Raw genomic sequence first — 14870 nt, 5'->3', positions numbered from 1 at the left:
TTCTGGCAGTTGCCATGAACCCTTTATCCTTCAATAATCCAGACTGCCTCAGATTCATTCTATCCATTAATATCCTGGACCATGATTACTATAATAAATATTATGATCTGACTCAGGGCTGATTTTTTAATTGTTAAAATTGACTAAATTGGAACTTACCAAGTTAAAAAAGCCATGGGACTCAGGGGATTTACTATGTGAATAAAGCCATGTGATTCCACCATTTTGAACAACAGCCATAAAATGTACAACATGAGAACAGTATTCTGGTGTACAATACATGCACATTGTATTTCTGATCCCAAGAATTAACATCTGCAATCACCACATTAAAAGGACTCCTTAGCAATTCCCCAAGCATTAATGACACAGTGAATAATAAAACCTCATTAAGCTTCACAATGGTTGACTTCTGTTGTTCCAGCCTTGAAGTCCACTCTCAAAAGACATTTTGCATGAACTCCCTTAATAACTGCTCCAATTCTAGTCAATCATCATGCTTTCCTGAATCTATAATTGTTTTAACTCTAAAATTACACTGCTGCATTCATTCATGAGTGTAACGTCAGTTCTTCATCAACAGCTTCCTTCACAATGCTAAAATCACCCCTGAACTTTTCCCTGAGCTCTAAGCTTGATAAGTTATATCTAACAAATACTGTCTGTGGGCTTTCCCAATTACACTGTCAATTGCACTAAATTATTAGGGACATACAGCCTTTTTTTAACTAACCCCACTCCCAGAGTTCCAAGAACTTCCTTGAGCCCTCAGAAAAGGGGTTCCTCAGGGAATTTCCTCAGTTGATCCACTGTCAGTTGCTTCATCAAAAAATTTCCTTACATCCAAAATTTCAGATTTCAAGATGTTTGCTGAAGATTGCTGAGTAGACAGTCCCAATCAAAACTATCTCATACTGTAACAATCCATGTTTGTGTGCAATAATTCCTGGACAGCAATCAGGCTTTGAGTGACAAATTGGTAATTAACATTTGTACCAGCACAAGTGCCAAACAATGACTATCTCTAACAAGAGAGAATCTAACCATTATGCATTGATCCTCAATGGTGTCACCATTGCTTTATCCAAACAAATAGCACGTTGGAGACTTAACTGGGTTCAGCATATAAATACTGTAGCTTCAAAAGAACATCAGAGAATTGGAATTCCCTGGTGAATAAGACACTCAAGCTGAAAAGATATTGGCAAATGCTGGATATATTATGCTGTATTTTTTTCACTTTTACTACAGTGAGAGAAGTGAGGCATTACTCTTTAAATGCAAATAACTATTAAATTGTCCTATGAGAGTGGCAAAGTGTCCAAAAGCCAAAGAGTTCATAATCCAATAGATAAAGTCTTTCTTGGTTTGAACAATAGTGAAAGGTTGGATAACATGGTGCCACTATTTAAGAAAGGTGGTAAGGCAAAGCTATGGAACTATAGACCGGTGAGACTGATATCGGTGGTGGGCAAGTTGTTGGTGGGAATCCTGAGGGACAGGATTTACATATATTTGGAAAAGGCAAGGACTGGTTAGGGATAGTCAACATGGCTTTGTGGATGGGAAATCATGTCTCACGAACTTGATTGAGTTTTTTTTGAATAATTAATGAAGAGGATTGATGAGGGTGGGCGTGATCTGTATGGACTTTAGTAAGGCATTCAACAAGGTTCCTCATGGTAGACTGGTTAGCAAAGTGAGGCCTCATGGAATACAGGGAGAACTAGCCATTTGGATGCAGAACTGATACAAAGGTAGAAGACAGAAGATGTAGTGGAGGGTTGCTTTTCAGACTGGAGGTCTGTGACAATTGTGTGCCATAAGGATTGGTGCTGGGTCCACTGCATTTCGTCATTTATATAAATGATTTGAATGTGAACATAAGAGGTATAGTCACTAAGTTTGCAGATGACACCAAAATTGGAGTTGTAGTGGTCTGCGAGGAAGGCTACCTCAGAGTACAATGGGATCTTGATCAGACGGGCCAATGGGTCAAGGAGTGGCAGATGGAGTTTAATTTAGATAAATGTGAGGTGCTGCATTTTAGAAAGGCAAATCAGGACAGGACCTATACACTTAATGGTAAGGTCCTTGGTGAGTGTTGCTGAACAGAGACTTTGGAATGCAGGTTCATTGTTCCTTGGAAGTGGAGCCTCAGGTAGATAGGATAGTGAAGAAAGCATTTAGTATGCTTTCCTTTATTGGTCAGAACATTGAGTACAGGAGTTAAAATGTCATCTTGTGGTTGTACAGGACATTGCTTTGGACACTTTTGCAATATTGTGTACAATTCTGGTCTCTCTGCTATAAGAAGGATGTTGTAAAACTTGAAAAGGTTCGGAAAGGATGTACAAGTATGTTTCCAGAGTTGGAGTATTTGAGCTATGGGAAAAGCTGAACAGGCTGGGGCTGTTTTACCAGGAGCATTGGAGGCTGACAAGTGACCATTTAGAGATTTACAAAATCATGAGGGGCATGAATAGGGTAGATAGACAAAGTCATTTCCCTGGGTTGGGGGAGTCCAGAATTAGAGGGCATAAGTTTAGGGTGAGTGGGGAAAGATTTAAAAAGACCTCTGTTCTTTTGCATTTATGATTTCAAACTGTAAGTTGCCTGTGCCATTATTTACTGTTTGCATTTTCGGAACACCATCATTAAGTCAGGTTTGGATAGGATAAGTTATCTGGTACTCTGTTTTCTGTTCTTTGTGTTTCATTCCATAACGTTGTAAATAAATGTTGTTTGTTTAAAACTTGGCAGACGACCCAACTAATTTACTCCAGGAATATCCACTATTCACCTACCTAAACAAATAGCAATATTACAGTCTGGGCTACCTACTTGAAAGAATTTTGAGGGGTCTGGCCTAGTCCATACCACCATGCTGTACATCTCTCTGACTCTATGATTGTGATATTCAGATTTGACTGTGCCAGTTGTCCCCTGTGATTCAATATTTTAAATGAAAAACAACTCACACCTCTGTTTCCCTAGCCTTTAGGTTTGAACGAGTGGCTGAGTGTTTGATTGTAAACTCAGACATGAATTCCTTTGATTTTAAGCATGAGCAAATGTGTAAGATCACTGTTTGAAAGCTCAGACATCATTTCTCCCACTTTTAAGATTGAAGAAATGGTGAAGGTATTTAATGGAGTGCTTAGATATGTATTCTGTTGTTTTACAGCTTCAACAGATGGCTGAGGACTTTCAAATGCTTCAAATGTTTTCAACTCTGGAGGTTTTATTTACTCAGCTATGCAAAATTATTCAATTATGAATATTTCACTAAGTTCCACAACCCAACAGCGGATTCAGCTCAGCAGGTCCTGTTAACAGAACTATCAAGGGGATTGTGAGTTTATTTACCATGACAATTTAATGGTGCCATAAAAGGCTGTGTGTTTTGAAGTCATCATTGAATTATTGGATTTTTTTGACAGTTTCATAATTACCCTGATCATTTCCCAACACAGTTTATTTATACAAGACTATTTCAGAGCAATGATAGTGTTGGCTAAGCAAATGAAATTAATATGGACAACTCTTGAAGCCATGATTGGTACTTGTTTTCAAGCTACAGTCTTCCCATGTGTACACACAAGAGAGAGAATAGTACACAGGCTTATATAAGGATGGCATTCAACTAATGACCACTTCAAAGCATAAACAATATTACAGTCAACAGCAATAAAATTAAAACAGTCCAACAACTGGTATCATTGTGATTATGAATGAGATCATAGGTGTTAGAGGGCTATCATTATTGGAGGAGTTCTGTAAGATTACATCTATTACATACAGAAAACAAATCATCTAAAAAGTTAACGGTGACAGAGATTTAGTGGGTACGTTGTGATACCCATCCATAAAGTGAGTAAATCAAAGAAACTATAGACCAATAACCTTAAACTTGGTAGTAAGATCAATATAGAACTTTAATCAAAGATATATTAGAAACATAGCTAGAAACTGAAAATATTTGGAGTTCTCTGCATGAATACAAAAGGGGAATTTCATGCTTGACAAGGCTAACTGACTTACTTCAAGAAATAACAGAGAAAAAAAGAGAAATAGGGTAGACAAATTTGTTTTTATTTATTCACGGATGTGGCCCTCGATGATTGAACCAGCATTTATTGCTCCTACCCTAATTGCTCTGGAAAAGGTATTACTCAACTGCTTTAAACCCCTGCAGCCATCTAGCCTAGTTATTACCACAATGCTGTTAGGGAAGGAGTTGATCCAGCAATATTGAAGGAACAGTGATTAATTTCTAAGTCGCGATGGCAAGTGACTAGGAGAAGAGTTTGTAGGTGGTACTGTTCCCACATATCCACATCCCTTGTCTTTCTACATAGTAAAGACCATGTATTTGGAATTTGCAGTTGAAGGAGTTTGGGGAATTTCTGTGCAAGTTGTAGATTGTAAACATTATTGCTACTGAGTGTCATTCTGGAGGGAGTGAATGTTCCTGTAACAGGTGCCAATCGAGTGGCTGCTTTGCTCTCAATGGTGATTTGAGCGTTATTGGAGCTACATTCATCCAGGCTGTTGGGGATTTTCCGTCTCATATCTGACTAGTATCTTGTAATGTGGACAGGCTTTGGGGATTCAGATGACATGTTACTCACTGTAGGATTCCTAGACTCTAGCCTGCTCTTGTGTTAGTTGTGTGGTTAGTTCAGTTTAGTAAACTCCAGTATGTACATAGGAGAGGAATTCAATTATGTTAATGACATTGAATGTCAAAGGATAATAGTTAGATTGTATCATGTTGGAGCATAGGTACCATTACTTGGTATCTATGTGACATGAATGTTATTTGCCATTTGTCAGCCAAAGCATGGATCTTCTGCATTTAAACTTAGTCAGCTAAAATAGTCATGAATACATCAAGTTCTGGAGAATCAAATGGAATTCAGGAAATATTTCTTTACTGAAGAAATAGGATGTGGATATTGCTGACTTTGAGTATAGTTGCAATGAAAGCAAAGGTATGTTCAAGGAGAAACTAGATAAGACCATAAGATCATAAAACATTGGAGCAGGTGTAGATTATTCAGCCCATCAAATCAGCTCTACCTCTCACTGAGCTCATGGCTGACATATGAAACCTCAAATCCAACATCCTGCCTTTTTCCATAGCCCTTGATTCCTTTTCAGATTAAAAGTCTACCTCAGCTTTGAAAACACTTAATGTCCTAGCATCAACACACCTCTAAGAGAAGTATTCTTCTGCATTTCTGTCTTAAAGATGCAAGGTTATGTTCTCCAGTCCAAATCTTGCCCGCAAAGGGAAACAAGCTTTCCGCATCTATCCTGTCAAGTTCTCTAAGAATCTGATATGTTTCAATAAAATCATCTCTTGTTCTTCTAGATTCTGATGGGTACAGGCCCAACCTATTCACCTTTTCTTAATAAGACAGTCCCTTCACAGCTAGTGTCAGCCGAGTAAACCATCTCTGCACAGCCTCTAATGCCAGTATATCTTTCCCTAGGAAAGGGGCCCAAAACTGTTCACATTATTCCAGTTGTGGTCTGACTAGTATCTTGTATAGTTTTAGAAAAACCTCCCTACCTTTAGACTTCATTTGTTTTGAAATAAAATCCAGTTTTCCATTTGCCTTCCCTATTACCCATTGAATTTGGATGTTAGCTTTTTGTGTTTAGATGAGGAAAGAGATAGAATGATATATTGATGTGGTTGAGTGAAGAGAGGTGAGAGAGGTTTATACGGATAATTAAAGAATAAACCTATTGAGCTGAATGTCCTCGTTCTGTGTTGTACATTTTTAATAACACATTCTAATATAATCAAGAATAGTTCAGTTCACTTGATAATTCTGGATTAGTCTGCCCCATTCATAACTTTTCTGTTATTAAAGATCTCCAAGATTTGAACAATAGATAAATTCAGGCTGACAAATGTTAAGTAATATTTGCATGACATAAGTGCCAATTAAGTGTATTTAAAGTTTGGGAGAAGATTTGTAGCTCGGGTGCTCGTTGTTGTGGTTCTGTTCGCCGAGCTGGAAGTTTGTGTTGCAAACGTTTCATCCCCTTTCTAGGTGACATCCTCAGTGCTTGGGAGCCTCCTGTGAAACGCTTCTGTGATGTTTCCTCTAGCATTTATAGTGGCTTGTCTCTGCCACTTCCGGTTGTCAGTTCTTGCTGTCCGCTGCAGTGGCCAGTATATCGGGTCCAGGTCGATGTGTTTGTTGATAGAATCTATGGATGAGTGCCATGCCTCTAGGAATTCCCTGGCTGTTCTCTGTTTGGCTTAACCTATAATAGTAATAACACTACTATTATAGGGCATGGCACTCATCCATAGATTCTATCAACAAACACATTGACCTGGACCCGATATACCGGCCACTGCAGCGGACAGCAAGAACTGACAACCAGAAGCGGCAGAGACAAGCCACTATAAATGCCGGAGGAAACATCACAGAAGCGCTTCACAGGAGGCTCCCAAGCACTGAGGATGTCACCTAGGAAGGGGATGAAACGTTTGCAACACAAACTCCCGGCTCGGCGAACAGAACCACAACAATTAAGTGTATGCCTATCAATGTCAAATATTTCTGACAGGCCAACAATACATTTTTCACTTTATTGGTTATGTATTTTTATTTATTCTTAGAATTGGAATGGTGCATGCAAGGCTGTGTTTATTTCTTTAATAAAACAAGGAACTGTGGATGCTGGAGATCTAGAACAAAACCACAAACTGCTGGCAAAACTCAGCAGGTCTAGCAGCATCTGTGCAGAGAAAGCAGAGTTGATGTTTTGAGTCCGATAATGATCCTCTATTTTTTGTTGTCCAAGACTGAGCCTTCTCTTTGAACTGATCCAGTTTTGTGGTGGTGGTTCTCCCACAGTTGCATCATGTAGGAATTTCCAAGATTTGATTTGATTTATTGTAATCGCATGTACCTAAGTACAGTGAAAACCTTTGTTTTGCAAGCAGTGTAGACAGATCATAGCAAACAAGGATATACAGATTGTAGGGTGCCAGACAGAGCAAGGCATACAGGTATATGAGGTGAGCAAAGCAAGATCCACACTAGCAAGATCAATATAATTTGAAGTTAAAGTCTAATAACAGTAGGGAAGAAGCTGTTCTTGAACTTGTTGGTATGTGTGTTCGAGCTTCTGTATCTTGTGCCTGACAAAAGAGATTATCAGAGAATATCTACTGGTTGGGTGAGGTCTTTGTTGATATTGGCAGCCTTTCTGCAGCAACAACAAGTATAAGTGGAGTCCATGGGTGGGAGGTTGGCTTCTGTGATGGTCTGGGCTGTGCACACAACCTTCTGTAGCTTCTTACAGTCCCAGGCAGAGTAGTTGCCATACCAGGCCGTGATGCACCCGGATAGAATGCTTTCTGTGGTGCTTCTGTAAAAGTTGGTGAGGTTCTTATGGGCATGCTGAATTTCCTCAGCCACGTAAGGAAGAACAGGCATTGTTATGTCATCTTGACCATTGTATCTATGCAGAAAGTCCAGGACAGATTGTGGGTTATTGTTACTCCTCGGAAAATGATGCTCTTGATCCCTATTCATCTCAGCTCCATTGATACAGACAGGCGTGTCCTCCTCCTTTCTTCCTGAAGTCAATGATCAGTTCCTTTGTTTTGCCAACATTGAGACAGAGGTTGTTATCATTGCACCAAGACTCCAAGACCTCTAACTCTTTCCAGTATTCTGACTCAGAGTTATAGAGAATTAGAGCACAGAAACAGATCCTTCAGTCCAACTCGTCCATGCCGTCCAGATATCCGAAATTAATCTAGTCCCAGTTGCTAGCACTTGGCCCATATCCCTCGAAACACTTCCTATTCATGCACCCATCCAGATCACTTTTAAATGTTGTAATGTACCAGCCTTCACCGATTCCATACACACACCACTCTCTGCATGAAAAAAGTTGTCCCAAGTTCCTTTTAAATCTGTCCCCTCTCACCCTAAACTTATGCTCTTTAATTTTGGACTCCCCCCACCACAGGGAAAATATGTTGCCTATTTACCCTATCCATGCCCCGCATGATTTTATTTAAACCTCTAAAAGCCACCCCTCAACCTCTGACATTCTAGGGGAAACAGCCTCAACCTATTCAGCCTCTCCTACAGCTGAAACCTTTCAACCCAGGCAGCATCTTTATAAATCATTCCTGAACACTTTCAGGTTTCACAACATCCTTCCTGCAGGAAGTAGACCAGAATTGCATATAATATTCTAACAGTGGCCTAACCAATGTCTATACAGCCACGCCATGACCTCCCAACTCCTATACTCAAAGCTCTGACCCATAAAGGAAAGCATACCAAACACCTTCTTCACTATCCTAGCTAGCTGAGACTCCAAGGAGCTATGAACTTGTTCTGACCGAATATTGGAAAGAGAGTCATTGATGAGTCAGCTGAAGATGGTTGAGCCAGGACAGTATCCTGAGGAACTCCTGCGGAGATGTCCTGGAGCTAAGATGACTGACCTCCAACAACCACAACTGTCTTCCTTTGTGCCAGGTATGACTCCAACCAGCAGAGAGTTTGCCTCCTGGTACCCATTGATTCCAGTTTTGCAAGGGCTCCTTGGCGCCATACTCAGTATAAAGAGCTATCACCCCCTCCTCACCTCTGGAATTCAGCTCTTCTGTCCATGTTTGAATCAAGGTCAGGAGCTGAATGGCCCTGGCAGAACCCAATCTGGGCATCACTGAGCAGATTATTGTCATTGATGACCCTTTATTTATATCCGCTAATGATTGGCAGTAGACTGATGGGGTGGTAATGTTCGATTTGAGACAGTTTGGGTGAGGACATGACCCTGAAGGCCTCCTGCAGACATGCCTCACTGGTGTCTGACTGTGGTGAAAGACCACCCGCCTCTGCTCTTCCATTATACCCTCCCCCTTCTCTTACAGGTGAAGCATGGGACCTGATATGTTCCGCACAGCAATGCCATTTGTGTCTATAGCTGGTGTGTCAAGACAGGCTTTGAAGGCATCATTGGATTGAGGAAGCAGTACAACCAGCATGGGATGTGCAGTGGGGAGGACTTGGCTTGCTGGCAAGTCATCCGGCAATTTCTACAAAAGGACGTAGGTCCGAGCCCACCGCATCTTTCGACATCCGTCCTACCACAGTGGCATGGACAGTAAACTTGTAGTTGGCATTTATTTGGAATTTGGCTACACAGTCATGGGTGTACAGGGAGGAGAGTAGGGGGTGGAGAACGCATCGTTGGGAGGCTACAGTGTTGAGGGTTATCGTGGAGAAGATGCAGTTACGTATGTTTGGGGCAGCACAGTGGCTCAGTGGTGAGCACTGTTGCCTCACAGCACCAGGGATCCGGGTTTAATTCCAGTCTTGGGCGTCTGTCTGCTTGGAGTTTGCACATTCTCCCTATGTCTGTGTGGGTTTCGTCCGGTGCTCCAGTTTCCTCCTACAGTCTAAAGATATGCTGGCGAGATGAATTGGCCATGCTAAATTGCCCATAGTGTTAGGTGCATTAGCAGAGAGTAGGTGAATGGGTCTGGGTGGGTTGCTCTTCGGAGGGTCGGTGTGGACATGTTTGGGCCGAAGGGTCTGTTTCTCCATACTGTCGGTAATCTAATCTAATCTTCACAGATTGTGGTCTGTGAGTCAGGAGGCTGAAGATGCCAACCAGTGATAATGAATGAAAGGTTACAAATGTCCAAACAGAATGAAATATGATTTATTGCTGAACTGGAAATTATTTCTACAATAATTCTACTACTTCCCTGTTTGCTGTTAGAAGTTGCTGATAAAAAGATGGTTAAACAGATTTCTCTGTTCTTGATCATTTTCAAACTTCTTAAGTAACATTGCAACCACGTTTATTAAGACAAGTGATGAGCATTCCATCATATTGTTTACTTGAGCTTTTTAAACAGTGTGGAGGCACTTTGAATAGTTAAATGTTGAGTTACTCATTGCAGTTCCCTATGCTTGTTCTACGTTTTGTAACCATGGGTTGATGTGACTAATTCAGCTTATGATCTGTGGAAATTTCCATGGTATTGATTGCTAGCAGCTGAGATGATTGTAGCATGAAAAGTCAAAAGAAGGTGACTGATTTTTCATGTTTATTGCAGTCATTTTATCCTAACATCAGCTCAAGTGTGAATGTGATATAGGTCCTGTTCTATATAGAGCCATCGAGTCATACAGCATGAAAATAAACCTTTCAGTTCAATTCGTCCATGCCAAGCAGATATCTTAATCTGATCTCGTCCCATTTGCCAACATTTGGCCCTTATCCCTCTCAGTCCTTCCTATTCATAAACCCATCTAAATGCTTTTTACATGTTGTGATTGTACCTGCATCCACCACTTCATCTGGCAGCTCATTCCAGACATGCACCACCATCTGCATGAAAAGATTGCCCCTTAGACCCCCCTAATTCTTTCCTCACTCACCTTAAACTGTGCCCTCTAGTTTTGGACTCCCCTACCCTGGGAAAAAGACCTTGGCTATTCATCCTATCATACCCCTCATGATTTTATAACTCTCAGCTTCTGATGCCCAGGAAAAAAAGCCCCAGCCTATTCAGCCTCTCCCTTTGCTCAAATTCTCCAACCCCAGCAACATACAACATAGAACATCGAACAATACAGCGCAGAACAGGTCCATTGGCCCTCAATGTTGCGCCGACCTGTGAACTATTCTCAGCTCGTCCCCCTACACTATCCCAAAATCATCCATGTGCTGCTCTAAGGATTGTTTAAATCGCCCTAATGTGACTGAGTTGACTACATTAGCAGGTTGTGCATTCCACGCCCTTACCACTGTCTGTGTAAAAACATCCTTGTAATTCTTTTCTGAACCCTTCCAAGTTTAACAACATCTGTCCCAAAGCAGGGGACCAGATTTAACATGGTATTCTAAAAGTGGCCTCACTAATGACCTGGACAACCGCAACATAACATCCCAACTCTTATACTTAATGCACTGAGCAATCAAAGTAATGTGCCAAATGCTTTCTTCACCACCCTGTTTACCTGCGACTCCACTTTCAAAGAACTGTGCACCTGCAACCCTATATCTGTCATCAAGGTGCTACCCTTAACTGTATAAGTCGTGCCTCGATTTACCTTATCAAAACGTAACACTTCATATTTATCTGAATTTAACTCCATAAACTGATACTCCTTGTATTGGTATAACTTGCCTCATTCACAAAAATAAATGCTGGATTGAAATTGACATTGGCCATTCCTGTATCTAGTCTTATGATGAAGGATAGATCATTTATTCAACAACTAAATATGGTGATGTTAACTTACATTATTGTGGACCACTTGAAATTATATTTTCATGCTGTGATTGTTTGGCTTCCAACAGCAACAGTCATATTCCTTCACAGCGGGTAAGAGCCCATCAACAAGTTTTCTGTTTTTATAACTCTCATTAACGCCAGTTAGTTGGACCTGCTTGGTGTCCAGTGCTATCTTGATGCCACCTCTCCTCAGGTGTTCAGATCCATTGTCTATACAATGATGAGATGAAGTCTGCAGTCTGGATTTTTCTGAATTCAAATTAAGCATTAGTATATGGGTTACTGGTAAATATATATGACTTGTCAGCATAATCGCTAACTTTTTGAGGTGTTCATGATTAGGGAGAAACTAATATTATAACTAGCAGTTTAGGTTAATCGCATTAATTCACAGTAACTTTCCACAATATATTTTGGTATTGACTCCCTACTTGGAGTCACATTTTCCCTTAGAAAAGGAGATCTTGTAGGAAATTGGTAGCTTCCCTGCCTTTGAGCTAAAATCTTTAGTTTCAAGACCTACAAGAATTGATGATCAAAGAAGGTGATTAGATTAGAATCGCTACAGTAAAGAAATAGGCCCTTCGGCCTAACAAGTCCACACCGATCCTCCGAAGAGTAACCCACCTTCCCATCCTATATTCACCCCTAACTGATGCACTTGACACTATGGCCAATTTAGCATGGCCAATTCACCTGACCTGCACATCGTAGGACTGTGGGACGAAACCAGAGCACCTGAAGGAAACCCATGCAGACACGGGGAGAATATGCAAACTCCGCACTGACAGTTGCCTGAGGCATTGAACCAGGGTCCCTGGTGCTGTGAGGAACGTGGACAAACAGGTTAAGGATCAACTTGAAACATGTTTCCAACAAATACTGATGGCAAGCGATGGAAGAAAGGGAGATCCCTGCTCAGCCAGATGATGGAAAGAAATTAGACCCTCTGCCATAGCCCTCTGCCATGATAACATATATGTAAAAGCGTATGTTGCCATAGGAACAAGACTCCTTTGGTGTTTGATTGGTTCAGTTGGTTGGACGGCCATCATGTTTAGATTGGTACCAATAGCACAGGGTTTGATTTGAATTGTGAACTTGAAGCTTGCTTCCTTACCATGTCCATGGTGGAGGTAATGGTTCTTTGAGGCAAAAGTGAGGACTGCAGATGCTGGAAATCAGAATCTAGATTAGAGTGGTGGTGGAAGAGCACAGCAGGTCAGCAGCATCCGAGGAGCAGGAAAATCGATGTTTCAGGCAAAAGCCCTTCCTGGTTAAGGACTTCTGCCTGAAATGTCGATTTTCCTGCTCCTTGGATGCTGCCTGACCTGCTGTGCTTTTCCACCACCACTCTAATCTAGACTAATGGTTCTTTGAATCAAACCTGTTTTCAAGCAGAATGATCATGAATAAAATTTCCCTTAGAAGTTGTTATGGTTCTGCTCGCCGAGCTGGAAGTTTTTGCTGCAAACGTTTCGTTCCCTGGCTAAGGAACATCATCAGTGCTGTTGGAGCCTCGTGTGAAGCGCTGCTTTGATGTTTCTTCCGGTATTTATAGTGGTTTGTTCTTGCCGCTTCCGGGTGTCAGTTTCAGCTGCAGTGATTTGTATGTGGGGTCCAGGTCGATGTGTCTGTTGATGGATGTTCTTGCCGTTTCCGGGTGTCAGTTTCAGCTGTAGTGGTTTGTATATGGTGTCCAGGTCAATGTGTCTGTTGATGGAGTTTGGGGATGAATGCCATGCTTCTAGGAATTCTCTGGCTGTTCTCTGTCTGGCTTGTCCTATGATAGTGGTGTTTTCCCAGTCAAATTCATGTTGCTGGTTGTCTGAGTGTATGGCTACTAGAGATAGCTGGTCGTGTCGTTTTGTGGCTAGCTGATGTTCATGGATGCGGATTGTTAGCTGTCTTCCTGTTTGTCCTATATAGTGTTTTGTGCAGTCCTTGCATGGTATTTTGTAAACTACGTTAGTTTGGCTCATGCTGGGTATTGGGTCCTTTGTTCTAGTGAGTTGTTGTCTGAGCGTGGATGTTGGCTTGTGTGCTGTTATGAGTCCTAAGGGTCGCAGTAGTCTGGCTGTCAGTTCTGAGACGCTCCTGACGTATGGTAGAGTGGCTAGTCCTTTTGGTTGTGGCATGTCCTCGTTCCTCGGTCTATCTCTTAGGCATCTGGTGATAAAGTTGCGTGGGTATCCGTTTTTGGCGAAAAAAAAAATTCCCTTAGCAGGTTTTCCTTCAGTGATTTGCAACATGGATCAGAATTGATCTTTCAGTTGAGGGAAGGAAGAAATGATTAGTGGGAGATTTCTCAGACACTTGGGACATGACACCATGATATCATTATATTTCCAGTTGTAGTTAGTCTTACCTACCAGCAGGACAACAATGAGGAGTCTGGGATGATGGTTGCTGGATGTGATTACATGCATATTAACACAGGAGGCATCAAAATATGGACTTCAAAAATAAAACAAATATCATCTTAAAATCCAAAGATAATTGATGCATTGTCATATTCTCTCGTATTATTAGTGTTTCAAAAAGAAGCAAAAATCAATGTTTGAAAATAACTGGACATATGTTTGGAACAAAGAGAAGTCATAGAAAATGAAAAGATTGATCTAAAGCTTATAATGAGAAGTATGAAGAACACTGATGCTGGAAACACCCTCTCAGTATTTATTTTATCCTGTAAAATCCCTTTGGAATCATATGTTACAATGAAATTATCTCTCATTGTTCTCAACTCCAGCCAGTAGTATGCCAGCCTATTTTATCTTTGTTCATAAGACAATCCTTCCGTACAAAAGATTATCCCAGAGAACATTCTCTGAATTGCTTCCAATACAAAAATATTTTTCCTTAAATAAAGGGAACAAAACTGCTCACAGTGCTCCTAATGTGATCGCAGTTAGCAACAAAAAACTGCAGATGCTGGAATTCAAGGTAGACAAGCAGGAGGCTGGGAGAACACAGCAAGACAGGCAGCATCCCAAATGTGACCTCACCAGCCCCTGCACTGTACAGTTGCAGTAAATCTTTCTGACTCTGATATTCCAATAGCCTCCTGATTACCTGCTGCACCTGAGTGTGAGCTTTGTGTACAGGTGCCACAGGTCCATTTGTGATGTAGCTTTCTGTAGGTTTTACCCGTTTAAATGAAACACTGTTCTTTGAATCTCCCTTCCAATTGGAACTTCACATTTGTTCAAATTGTACTCTATTTGCCAACCTTTACCCATTTACTTAACCGAACAATATCTCTCCCTAAACTGGATCCTTCTCCCAATTTGCTTTTCCACCTATTTCTGCATTATCTATTAATTGAAACAAAAGAATGAGAATTTAAGTCTGAAGCAGTGGGACCAGAAATCAACTGAAATCAATGATGTGTAGTCAGGTACTTGTTGAATGGGATTGACGTTTATTGAGGGTACACATGGGTCACTAAACAGGGGGTCAACCAGAGAAGGGAGGAGGACTCTTAAAACTACAAATTGGTGCCAAATAGAGGGTGAGTGGAGGATTGTAAACATTCTGAATGGCTACGCGTTAACTC

The 14870-nt window shown here is 41.0% G+C and overlaps 1 protein-coding gene across 3 annotated transcripts in view; it reads left to right on the top strand.

The window, feature by feature from the left end:
* Window positions 1-14870, top strand: part of tenm1 (teneurin transmembrane protein 1) — an 833960-nt gene that overhangs the window by 152308 nt on the left and 666782 nt on the right. The gene's annotated exons all lie outside the window — the stretch shown is intronic.

The sequence above is a fragment of the Hemiscyllium ocellatum genome, chromosome 11 (assembly GCF_020745735.1).
Source record: "Hemiscyllium ocellatum isolate sHemOce1 chromosome 11, sHemOce1.pat.X.cur, whole genome shotgun sequence".
Classification (NCBI taxonomy): domain Eukaryota; kingdom Metazoa; phylum Chordata; class Chondrichthyes; order Orectolobiformes; family Hemiscylliidae; genus Hemiscyllium; species Hemiscyllium ocellatum.
Note: the sequence above shows the minus strand (reverse complement) of the source record. Positions and strands in the feature narration are given on the sequence as shown.